The sequence below is a fragment of the Arachis stenosperma genome, chromosome 2 (genome assembly GCF_014773155.1).
Source record: "Arachis stenosperma cultivar V10309 chromosome 2, arast.V10309.gnm1.PFL2, whole genome shotgun sequence".
NCBI lineage: Eukaryota > Viridiplantae > Streptophyta > Magnoliopsida > Fabales > Fabaceae > Arachis > Arachis stenosperma.
In genome coordinates, this window is record NC_080378.1 from 80,033,323 (window position 1) to 80,044,603 (window position 11,281).

General features: G+C 40.1%; 1 non-coding gene across 1 annotated transcript; it reads right to left on the reverse strand.

The window, feature by feature from the left end:
* Positions 1–10,817: 10,817 nt before the first annotated feature.
* LOC130964952 (small nucleolar RNA R71) lies at positions 10,818–10,921 on the reverse strand. Its single transcript, XR_009081015.1, has one exon. It is a non-coding gene; the product is annotated as a small nucleolar RNA R71 (small nucleolar RNA).
* Between the last annotated feature and the right edge of the window lie 360 nt (positions 10,922–11,281).

Genomic DNA, 11,281 nt, shown 5'->3' on the forward strand with positions numbered 1-11,281 from the left:
CCATACTCTAAGCCATTCCTGCCCTATAATCCCTGAAATCACTTAACACACATATCAAGACATCTAATGGTAATAAGAGAGGATTAAATAAAAGAAAATAAAAGCCAAAGAAGCATGTTTTCAATCATAGAACAAATTCTGGGAAGGAATTGTAAAACATGCAAATCGTATGAATAAATGTATGAAAGATTGATAAAATCCACTCAATTAAGCACAAGATAAACCATAAAATAGTAGTTTATCAACCTCCCCACACTTAAACATTAGCATGTCCTCATGCTAAGCTCAAGAGAAGCTATAAAGGAGTGAAAAAGGAATGATAGAGAGTATGCAATGCAACCTATCTATGCAGATGCAACTACATGCAAAATGTTTCTACCTACTTGATTAAAAGTAAATAAGTTCTTCAAGACAAATATGAACCAAATTCCACTAATTCAAATTATACAATAAAAAGCAAGTAAACTTGTAAGAAGATAGCTCATGAAAGCAGGGAACATAGAATCAAGCATTGAACCCTCACTGGTAGTGTATATCACTTTAGTCTCTCAAGTGTATAGGGTACATCACTCTACTCTTCTCTAATCATGCTTTCTAAACTTTATTCTTCATCTAACCAATCAACAAATATTTAATGTACTAATGCAAACATCATGAGGTCTTTTCAAGGTTGTAATGGGGCCAAGGCAAGGGTGAGGATATATGTATGGCTAAGTGAGTTATAAATTGAATCTTTGAATAACCTGGGCTATCACCTAACATACATACATTCTATATAACTTCTAAAATCATGCCTAGCTACCCATAATTTCCACTTTTGTATCACATACTCATGTATCAACTTTTCTTTTAATTTGTGTCACATATGCATTGATCTTTTATTAACTTAACATTGGGGTAATTTTGTCCCCTTATTTATTTATTTATATTATATATATATATATATTTTTTTTCTTTTTTTTCTTTTTTTGAGACATAAAAACTAAAATAACATATCAATGCATATGGAATTTTTAATTTTCCGTTTTACATGAGTAGATACCCAAATTTCCCAATATTCAGAATTAGAAACATGATACATTCCCTTATTAACCCATGTTCTCATAGTTTCCCCACACTTAGTTGATGCACAACCTCTATCTTAAGCTAACCAAAGATTTAATTGGGATATTTAATTTGTTTTTCTGCTTAAGGCTAGTGATGTGGTTATAAAACAGAAGGGGATTAAAAAGCTCAAATTGGCTAACAAGGGTGACATAAAAATGGTAGGCTTTGTTTGGGATAAGTGAGTTAATAATCAAATATGGCATCAATCATATGCAAGCATGTAAATACACTAAATAATGGACATATAGAATGGAACAAAGCAAAGATTGCAATCATAGAGAAGAAAACACACAAGAATAAAAATTTATGGTTAAATAATGTAACCATGTAAATAAGCTCAAATCTCACAGGTTGTGTGTTCTAGCTTTTAACTATGTTCCAAATACAACTTCAAACAAATTTAACAAAAAATTTTTTTAATTTAAATTAGTGAAATATTATAAAAAATTTAAAAAAGAAAATATTACTTCAACCAAGTAGTAACTAAATGCATAAAATCAAACAAACATGCAATCAAATATGCAAATGCAGCAATGAACAAACAAAGAAAATAGAATATTGGTGTTGAAAAGAAGGCAACTAACCCCTGGAAGTCAGTATCGACCTCCCCACACTTAAAGATTGCACCGTCTTTGGTGCATACTAAGATGTGCAAGTGGATGGGGGTTGTTCTTCCTTAGCTGGTGCTCTCTTTGTTCCTTTCCTTGCTGGTGGTTTGGGAGTAGCTTTCTCTGTACCCTTCTTGGTGGCCATCCTAAAAAGGGAAAAAGAAAGTAACTTTTAAAGCTAAGGGTTAGAGCAAAGAAGAGAACGGAAAATGTGGTAATCAATGCACAGTGAAGAAGAATGATGTTAACACATGATCATGACTACATGTGAAAAGTCATCAATGGGAATATAGTAAGTGCATGTAATGACAATTAAATGCAAGATGTTTATTGGCATGCTGGCAAAGGCATGAGTAGCATAGATCAAGCATTCAATGTCCAAGTTAGATTACCAAGTCTTTCAAACTAAAAATATGTTTGTAATAACAATTATATACAATTACTAAAATATAAAAAGGGGTTTATGAAAAGCAGGCATTTAGAGTAGTAGATTTAAAAGGAATCTAAAAAGTAGTGCAAAATACCATATGGGCATTTTCACAAACACATAGCATGCATGTTATATAAGGTATGTAAAATATTAATTTGAACATCCAAGCAATCCTATAAAAATAATATATAATTGTTAAACAAGTCCTAAACAATCCACAAGCAACATATAGAAATAATAATCCAAATAAATCTCCAACACCAATAGGAGGAAAAGAAAGAAAAAGAAAAAGAAGGGAAAGAAAAGATTTAGATATGGGGAAGAAAAGATAAGATATTTGGCTGATCTGGAAAGTGGTGCGGCGCATGTGACACGGACGCGTGGGGCACGCGTTCGCGCGGGTAACACGTAAGTGAGGTGACGCGGGAGCGTCGGTCACGCGGACGCGTGACATGGTTTGTGCTAGTGGCGCGAGGGCAGCCTCGCGCTCGCACAAATCTCTGTTCAAAAATCATATGGCCACTTTTGAGGGTGACACGATCGCGTGGATGGCCAAATTATGAAAATGGCACAGACGCGTGGGGCATGCGTAGCGTGGCAGGGCTTGTGCTTCTAGCATGAGTCCAGCCCAATTCTAGCTCAACTTTCGGCCATACACCCTTTTTACGTCGATTTTGAGGCACGCGTTCGCGTGAGTGACGCGGACGCATGGGAGGCATTTTTCTCACATGACGCGGACGCGTCAGCGATGCGGTCACGTGGATCAAGTTGTGCCAAAGGCACGCCTCCAGCCACGCTTTTGCGTGACTCTTTGTTCACTTTTCTTTTCTTCCAAACGCACATATGACGCAGACGCATCATCGACGCTTACGCATCACGTGCGGTTTTTTTTTAATGCACTATGTAGAATGCAAAATGCAATGAATGTCATGCAAAAATTTCAGGTTCAAGCAAAATTCAAAAATAGAGTAAAATTAAAACTGAAAAAGGAACGATCATACCATGGTGGGTTGTCTCCCACCTAGCACTTTTAGTTTAAGTCCTTAAGTTGGACATCCTGGTGAGCTTCTTGTTATGGCGGTTTGTGCTTGTATTCATCCAAGAATCTCCACCAGTGTTTGGAATTCCCACATCCTCCGGGATCCCAAACTAGGCACAGAAAGCCTTCAAGCAAGCTAAAGCAAGTGACAAGGCCCCAAGAGTATTGATTTTTAGTCTGAATTTCGGGGTTCCAAATCTTGCTTTTGCACCCGTCTTCTTGTTGATCATTATGATTTCATCCGGGTAGCAAGAAATCTGAATTCTCACTAAAGCGGCCAAACAACTTCCTAGACCCATTCAGTTGAGCTTTACACCAACCTTTGCGTTTAAACTTTGAGCTTTCAACCATAATGAACCTTACAGGACAATTCTTACCACTGACCATCTTCCTCTTACTCTTAATGCCACAAAGAGCTATGAGTTGACCATCCGTCTCCAGTAGCCCGTATTCAAGTGGAATTAGAAATCCAAGGGATATGAATTTTACCCACTCGAATGTTGTGAAGGATGATGGCAACTTAGGGGGAGGTGTTTCTAATGAACGTGCAAGCTCCACTCGCTTGTGCTCTTCTTTGACATCTTCCACCTCTTTGCAATCTTCTTCAATATCAACCTCTTTTTCTTGGTGGATGTCTTCCAATTCAATCTCTTCTTCATTGTTTACCAAGGGCATGGGAGGTTGTGCTTCTTCTTCTTTCATCTCCATGTCAAGTCCAATGGAAGAGGACACAAATGTAGATAAGAATTCATCAATGATCGAATCCATCTCTTGATCATCCCTTTCAAAGTCTTCAATCATGAGATGCCTTGGAGGTTGTACACCCTCCTCAACATTAGTTTCAAACGTCTTTGAAGGAGGCTGTATAACTTGACTTTCCTATGGAGGTTCAGCATCTCCTAAGTCTTCAACCACTGCTTCCTCTTCCTCTTCAATAATTCCGGCTTCCTCCACTTGTTCCAGTACAAATTCATGCTCCTTACTGTCCACCAGAGTTTCTAATGTCTCCTTCATGCTACGTTCTTCATTAGATTGTCCACATGAAGCCACGGGGGTTCCTTGAGTGTCCGAACGTCGGGAAGCTAATTGATTTATCGCTTGATTCAATTGATGAAGGGTTGCGTGAAATTGATCCACTGTTTCCTTGAAACGATCTGTTGATTCTTGTTGTGCTCAGATATCATAAGTAGGATCATAGTGCTCTTGGATTGATGGATATGGAGATGGTGTATTTGATGTGGTAGTTCTTAGGAGTAATTGGGGTGGAATTTGGGTGGTTCCATATATGGTTCATACGGTTCATAGGGTGGTTGGTATGGTGGATTTGGGCTAGGGTCAGATGGAGGAGAATGGCAGAAAGGGGCTTGTGAGTATGGTGGTCCGAAGCTGTGTTGAGGATATCTATTATTTTGGTATGCATTGTAGAGTGGTCTCCGTCCATGGTATCATGAAAGGTGTTGTTGCCTAAAGGGTTGATCAGATCCTCTTGGCTCCATCCATCTTTGATTGCTTTGACCTTGATGCATATTCCTGTTATAGCTTCCTCTTCCTGCAACATAGTTGTAACCAGACTCATAGCCAAAGGGGTGAGAGTTCATAGTAGTGAGAGAAGATAAAAACAAAAACTAATAAAAAGAAAATATTTTGAAAAAGATTTGATATTTTTTGTTTTGAAAGATATTTACAATAACCAATAATAAGGCACACATTTGCAATTCCCCGGCAACGGCGCCATTTTGAAAAACCTAGGGAAGGAGTAAATCCAGATCTAAAACCTACCACAATTCATCCGGCACTATATGGCTAGGGTACATATCCGAGGCACCCTCCCCTTCCCTTATCTGGTTACCCAGCTAGGCCGTCAGGCTGACGTGCCTTAGGAGGACGCTGATGAGAGGCCACCTGCTGCAGAGTGCAGGAAGATTATTCCTCACAGCAGGAACTTTCTGGCCTTGGGCTACAGACCTGACTTCCTTACTGCTTCCGATGAGACAGCCACACCCTCAGCTGCCCCCTCTTCTTCCACTGTTGCACCTACCCCGCCCACTGCTACTCCAGCTACTCATGAGCCTATTTACCATTTGGTGCATCGACTGTTTGCCCACCTGGACTGTATGGAGCATTGCAACAAGCGACGCTATGAGCACCTCAAGTTGATGATCCGGTCCAGCGGCGACATCCCCTCCGAGCCTGACACCCCTTCCGATACATTTGAGGCAGAGGCATTTGATCATGAGGAGCAGGCACCCACACAGGTTGCGCAGGCAAGCCCGGCACAGGCTGCGCCACATCCTGAGGTGCCACACTAGATGCAGGCCACAGATCCCGAGATTCCTATCCAGTCAGACCCTCCTCTGCAGCAGACAGAGCCTTCTACCCTCATCCAGTCCGCAGATCCTCAGACCACCACCGCGACACCAGTAGCCCATCCTTCCGGAGATAACACTTCGTCACACCCTGCTTGAGTGAGCATCGAGGACGATGCTATTATTTAAGTGTGGGGAGGTCGCCATCTCTGGCATCTATTTTGGTGAACTACTATAGACTCTCTTCTTATTTTAGCTATTTTCTGTATTTTTGCACATTTTTCTCTCTTTTGCTTTTGACTACATTTTTGCAATATGCCCTTTGGGCTGTATAATATCTTGGATATTCTAGCTTGAGTTGCAGATTAGTTTACTAGTTATATTTTAAGTGGATTAATTAGTATAGTTTACCCTTTTTAGCATATGATAGTTGATTTGATTGAAAATAAAAAGGAAGTAAGCTAGAAACTTTAACAAAATAAAAACAATCCACACCTTGTATATATAGCATTACATGTTAGTTAGTTAACAACATTTCATCAAAGAGGAACACTGAAAGTTTAAAGCCATCCAATATATATTTTACATTGAGAATAATGGGAACTCTTGATTTCTACCTGCATGACATATATAAGTGATATATGATTTTTGAGTTAGAGAACACACAGCCTGTGAGTTTTGAGCTTAATTGTATGGTTACATTTAAACCATAATATTTTATTCCTGTGTGTTCCGCCCTTCTTATTTATTCTAGTGTTCTTTACTTTGTTTTAATTTGTATGTCCGATTATAGAACATAGATACATACCAAGAAAGTGATTGAGGCCATTGTTTGATTCTAGCTCACCACTCCCAAATTAGCCTACCTTTTACACCACCCTTGTTATCCCCCTTGAGCCTTTTAATCCCCTTCTTCCTTATAACCACAATACTAGCCTTAAGCAGAAAAACAAAATAAAAATCCCAAGTTGAATCCTTGGTTAGCTTAAGATAGATCTTATGTATAATTTAAGTGTGGGGAATTTTATGGGAACATGGGATGATAGAAAAATAGGAAATTAAATTAAACAAGTTATGTGAAAATAATTTGGGAAGCATGCTCATGTGAAGTCAAAATAAATTAATTACCATGTGTAGAAAAAAAAAGCGATGCACATGGAATACAAAAAAAATATCAGAAATATGAGCATGTAATATAAAAATGGGAGAAATATGGGAAAATAGGTGAAGAAGCTTTGCTTTACAAAATATGTATGTTAGGTGAGATCTTAGACTAATCAAGGATTCACTTAATTAACTCACTTAGCCTTATACATATATCCTTTCCTTTACCTTGGACCCATTACAACCTTATTCAAAGACCTCATGATTTTTGTATGCCTATATTCTATAATTGTTGATTGGATAGATGAAGAAAAAAGTTATGGAAAACAAGAATAAAAAGAAGAATAGCGTGATTAATGATGAGCGGATAATTTATACGCTTTTTGGCATTGTTTTTAGGTAGTTTTTAGTAAGTTCAAGCTACTTTTAGGGATGTTTTCATTAGTTTTTATGTTAAATTCACATTTCTGGACTTTACTATGAGTTTGTGTGTTTTTCTGTGATTTCAGGTAATTTCTGGCTGAAATTGAGGGACTTGAGCAAAACTCTGGAAAAGGCTGACAAAAGGACTGCTGATGCTGTTGGAATCTGACCTCCCTGCACTCGAAATGGATTTTCTGGAGCTACAAAACTCCAATTGGCGCGCTCTCAACGGCGTTGGAAAGTAGACATCTAGAGCTTTCCAGCAATATATAATAGTCCATACTTTATTCGGAAATTGACGACGTAACTTGGCGTTGAACGCCAAGTACATGCTGCTGTCTGGAGTTAAACGCCAGAAAAACGTCATGATCTGGAGTTGAACGCCCAAAACACGTTATAACTTAGAGTTCAACTCCAAGAAAAGCCTCAGCTCGTGGATAGATCAAGCTCAGCCCAAACATACACCAAGTGGGCCCCGGAAGTGGATTTATGCATCAATTACTTACTCATGTAAACCCTAGGAGCTAGTTTATTATAAATAGGACTTTTTACTAGTGTATTAGACATCTCTGGACGCCTAGTCCTTAGACCATGGGGGCTGGCCATTCGGCCATGCCTGAACCTTTCACTTATGTATTTTCAACGGTGGAGTTTGATGACAAGTCATCATATACCCATTTTTCAAGCTAATTTCACTTGTTTTGTTAGTTTTTATACACTTTCTTGCATCCTAAGTAAGTGATTTGGAATGAAAATGCATGAGTTCTTTAAATCAAGCAACCACCATGAAATTAATGTTAATCCATGAGGTTTAAGCTAACTTTAATTGCATTTTAATTGATTTATAAGCCTCTTGAATTTAGTGATGCTTTGAGTGGTTGTTTGGTTTATTTTAGGTGAAGAAAAGAAAAGAAAATGGAAAGCGTGGCATAAAAAGTGTAGCCAAAGAAAGAAAAGCGTGGCCGAATCAAGAGGAGGCGTGCCGCATTATAATGGGGAAGCAACCTTGCCCTCCACAAGGGCAGAATGCCCTCTAGGAGGGCAGCATCAAGTGACCAAGCAAGCAAAGGCAACCCTGCCCTGCCCACTCTAAGGGCAGAGCACAAAATGGTGCCTTGGAGCCAAGAGAAGCAAACTCTGCCCTGCCCTTGTGGAGAGCAGGATCGGGCTCCATGAGAAAGAAATCCAAGGAAAAAAGCTCCCATGCAAGCCACAAGGTTCGAACCAACCATGAGGAAGCCAAGCCTTGAGACCAAATAGCGTGCCAAGAAATCAGAAGAAAAGTAGCGTGTTTGCAAGCCACCAGATTCGAACACGGGCCATGAGATTGGGAACCTTGCCTGCCCTTGGCGCGGGCAGGGCAGCATTTGAAATTGGCGCATCACACACAACCTTGGCGCACCAACTCTGCTTCCTGGCGCACCAAACCATTCCTGCCCTGCCCTTGGCGCGGGCAGGGAGCATCCACGCGTCAACGTGCTTCGCGCACGCGCGCTCCTCAAATCTGGCCGTCCCACGCATCAACGTGCAGCACGCGCACGCGCGCTTCTCAATTCTGGCAGCACCAAGCGCAAGCACGCATCACGTTCTGGCGCAGCAGCTTTCCCGCCCTGCCCTTGGCGCGGGCAGGGCAGCCTCTGGCGCACCAACCTCATGCCAGACGCGCACCACGCAGCACCAAAACGCACCATGGCCGCACCAACTCCAAGCACCAAGCATCAATTCTCTGCCCTGCCCTCCACAAAGGCAGGGCAGCCTCCTGGGAGTGAATTTTCATGGGCCGAAAATTCAAACTAAAATCCCATTTTAATTCATTTCTTCACCAAATCAAAAGCCCATCCAAATCCCAAAATCCAAAAAGAGAAGTGTATAAATAGGAGCTAGTTTGATGTATTAGGGACCTCTTGCTTGGCTTTTGAATTTTTTTTGCACTTTCTTTGGCTTTGAATTTATTTTTGCACTTTGGAACTTCTCTTGGTGACTTCCTGAGAGTTCAGAGAGTTGGGGAGGAGAATTGATTCTCTCTTCTTCTCATTCTTGCTTGGGTCTTTTTAATTTCCTTGTTTGAGTTTTGGGTGTGATGAGTTGAGGAAATTCTGTCTCAACCTCCATTCCAAAATCTCCTTAATTCTGTTTCTGCATAATCAATTGAATTTCAATTTCCTTTACTGCTTCTTCTTTAAATTTCTGTCAATTGCTTTGTGAACTTGGATCTAGGAAGGCAAATTGGGTTTAGGCTCTGTTACCTAAGCCCTTGAGTCCTGAGATCAGAATTCACTTGGGTTCTTCTGTGAACCCCTTTCTGCATTTTATTTCCTTTCTGTCTGAATGCTTACTATTTCTGAGTTAATTTTGCTCTCTTAATTGTTGCAATTTACTTCTCTTTGTTTAGATTCTGCAATCCCATTCCTCAATTCCCTTTTATATTCAAGTCATTTATCTTTCTTGCCATTTAAGTTAATGCAATTTACATTCTTGTCATTTAAGATTCTTGCAATTACATTTCTTGCTCTTTAAGTTTCAATGCAATTTACTTTCTGCAACTTTAAATTCCCTGTCATTTATAATTCTGTCGGCTACACTTCATCCAAATTCACTTCAATGTTAGCTTGACTAAACTAATCACTCACTAAAATTGCTTGATCCATCAATCCCTGTGGGATCGACCTCACTCTTGTGAGTTATTATTACTTGATGCGATCCGGTACACTTGCCGGTTGGATATGTGTGTTGGAAATTCATTTTTCCGCAAAACACCATCAAGTTTTGGCGCCGTTGCCGGGGATTGATTAGATCAACAATGATTAAGTGGGTGAGAAGTCTAGATTAGGCATTTTTTTTTATTTTGTTCTCTGATTCAAATTGAAACCAAGGTGTTTGTTTTTGCCTCACTAAGCAAAACTCATATCTGATATGAGTAATTTCAATTTTCATTGGTGTTGTGTTCTACAAAATTCAAATGGAGTTCACCTCATCTTTTTAATCAACCAAACTTCATAGGCTATTGCCCACCATCACAATATGATTCAAGTCATATTCTAATGATGGTTGGGAATATCACCAAGAAGATACAGATTCTGAGCACTCCAATCCATGGAGGTTTGCTTCAGAACCCAAGATGAGCAAGAGAATTATGAGGGATATCAACCACCACCACAAAATGATTCATATCATTATCCTCAGACAAGAACAAATTTTGGAAGAACAACAACAACGCTGGACAGAACAAGAATTCCTCCTCAAGGAAACAGAAGGGCATGTAGAGCAAAGGAAGATTCATTCAGGATCACCAAGTGTTAAGGATGAAGAACAATCTGTGAGTGAAGAAAGAAGAAGAGGTTCCTGTATCAATTGAAATTTCAATGGAGAAGAGCAAGATGAGGAGGCTACTGTATCAAGTGAACTTTCAATGAAGAACAAGGTGGTTGAAAATGAAATTGCACTTGAGATGACAAGGGAACAGGAAGACTCACAACTCTCAAATGTGAGTGCAAGGGAGGAGTGGAGGAGCAAGAAAGTGGAAGTCATTCCAAACTCAAGTGAAGCAGAAAAGCTCATGGAGCCACCAATTCAGAAGGCTTTGGATAAATACAAAACTCCAATAATCACACAACCACCAAGACTTGGACTCAAAGAAGTGAAGGCAACCAACAAGAGCACCAATTCTGTCCCTAAGTCAGCAAGCAAGCAAGCTCAACCAAGCTAAGTGGCTGGAATCATTCCCAAGGGGGAGCCTAACAACCTGGGATGAGGTGGAAAGCAAGTTTCTGGCACGTTTTTACCCCCCACAAAAGGTCAATAGGCTTCGATCTGAGGTTCAGACTTTTAGACAACAAGATGGTGAAACTCTCTACGAGGCATGGGAGAGGTTCAAGGATTTGACAAGAAAATGCCCACCAGACATGTTCCATGACTGGGTGCAATTGCATATTTTCTATGATGGACTTTCTTATGAATCAAGGAAGCCTGTAGACCATTCATCAGGAGGTTCATTGAACAGGAAAAAGACTGTGGAAGAAGCCATTGAAGTGATTGAGACAGTGGCTGAGAATGAGTACTACTATGCTTCAGAGAGACACAACACTAAGGGAGTCATGGAGCTGAACCATGTTGATACAATTCTAGCCCAAAACAAGGTGTTTGCTAAGCAACTAGCAGAGCTCACCAGGAAATTAGAAACAAATCAAGTGGCTGCAATACACACACAAGATCAAGAGGAAGTAAGCACTGAAGGAGGTGATTGGGAAGAGGCCAACTATGTGGG